Below are 2,195 nucleotides of genomic sequence, written 5' to 3'. Positions count from 1 at the left end.
TCGTAATCTGTCCGCCTCAGCCTCCCAAATCGCTGGGATTACAGGCATGAGCCATTGCACCTGGCCATCACTCGTAAATTTATTAAAACAAAAAACATACAATGCTAGTGACTGGCTCTTACCACAGTCATGATTTAATTAGTAACTTGGGTATGGAGAGTTTTTAAAGTTCTCTAGGTGATTTTCATAAGCAGCAAAATTTGAGAACCACTAACCGGCAGATCAAGTTGTAGTGCTGTGGTTAACAAGCCGGCCCCAGAGTGGCTGCAGGTGCTTCCCGCTACTGCCTATTATTTTCACATTTGGGTTATAAATGTGGTCAGAGGTCAGACTCCTTAGTAGAAACTACAAGTGATTTAAATTGCTTTAGGACCTGACCCAGGTAAGAAAAGATGAGAATAATATTTTTTCTTTTTTTTGAGACAGGGTCTTGCTCTGTCAAACACAGTGGAGTGCAGTGGTATGATCACAGCTCACTGCAGCTGTGACCTCCTGGGCTCAAGGGATCCTCCCACCACAGCCCCCAAGTAGCTGGCACTACAGGGCCATGCCACCATGCCAGGCTAATTTTTTTACTTTGTAGAGATGGGGGTCATCGTACATTGCCCAGGCAGGTCTCAAACTCCTGGGCTCAAGCAATCTTTTCTCCTCCCAAAGTGCTGGGATTACAGTTGTGAGCCACCACACCTGGCACACCCCGGGGAATTATTTTAAAATATAAAAATAGAAATGTAAGTACCACTTCTGATTCCTGGAAGATGGAGTAGATATGCTTTTTCCTATTCCTCCCTCTAAGTACTACTAAAAACATAGACATTGTAAATTAAAGAAATATAAGAAGACTCTGAAGGGTAGAGAGAAGTCAGACTAGTTAGGGACTTTAGGACTCAAAAGACTGATATGGTAGTAAATTCTCTCAACAACTGACAGACCAACTAGGCAGGAAATCAGCAAAGATATAGAAGGACTTAACACCATCAACCAACAGGAGGTAATTAACATTTAGACAACACTCCACCCAACATCAGAATGCACATTCTTTTCAAGTGCCCATGAAACATATATCAAGATTGGCAGGGCACGGTGGCTCACGCTTGTAATCCCAGCACTTTGGGAGGCCGAGGCGGCCGGATCACCTGAGGTCAGGAGTTCGAGACCAGCCTGGTCAACATGATGAAACACTATCTCTACTAAAATACAAAAAATTACTGGGCATAGTGGTGGGTGCCTGTACTTCCAGCTACTCAGGAGAGGAAGGAGAAGTGCTTGAACCCAGTAGGTGGAGGCTGCAGTGAGCCAACATAGCACCACTGGACTCTAGCATGGATGGCAGAGTGAAACTCTGTCTCAAAAAAAGAAAAAAAAAAAAAAAGAAATGTATATCAAGATAGACCATATCTTGGGCCATAAAACAAACCTGAACAAATTTAAAAGAAATCATACAGCATATATTCTCCAACTACAATTCAACAAAAAATAACAGAAAAATTTCCGAATACTTGTATACTAAACAACACACTTCTAAATTATCCATGGATTGAAGAAGAATCTCAAAGAAAAATTTTTAAAAATACGCTGAACTGAATGAAAATAAAAATATATTGAAATTTGTGAGACAAAGCTAAAGAAATGCTGAGAGGAAAATTTAGAGCACCAAATAGCTACATTAGAACAGGAAATATCTCAAATCAATAATCTCAAAAATCAAGATTAGGAAGAGAAACATAGGCCAGGCACAGTGGCTCATGCCTGCAATCCCAGCACTTTGGGAGGCCGAGGTGGGCAGATTACTAGAGCCTAGGAGTTCAAGCTAGCCTGGGCAATATAGTGAAACCCTGTCCCTACAGAAATATAAAAATTTAGCTGAGTGTGGTGGCGTGTGCCTGTAGTCCGGGCTACTTGGAAGGCTGAGGAGAAAGGACAGCTTCAGCCCAGGAGATCGAGGCTGCAGACAGCCTCATGATCTGCCCACTGTGCTCCAGCCTGGGCAACAGAGACTGTGTCTTTAAAAACAAAACCAAACAAAACAAAAGGCTGGGCGTGGTGGCTCATGCCTCTAATCCCAGCATTTTGGGAGGCCAAGGCATGCAGAGCACTTGTGGTCAGGAGTTCAAGACCAGCCTGGCCAACATGGTGACACCCCTACTAAAAGATACAAAAATTAGCTGGGCATGGTGGCGTGTGCCTGTTATCCC

Source organism: Hylobates moloch, unplaced genomic scaffold, assembly GCF_009828535.3.
Source record: "Hylobates moloch isolate HMO894 unplaced genomic scaffold, HMol_V3 SCAFFOLD_10, whole genome shotgun sequence".
In the NCBI taxonomy this organism is placed as follows: domain Eukaryota; kingdom Metazoa; phylum Chordata; class Mammalia; order Primates; family Hylobatidae; genus Hylobates; species Hylobates moloch.
Note: the sequence above shows the minus strand (reverse complement) of the source record.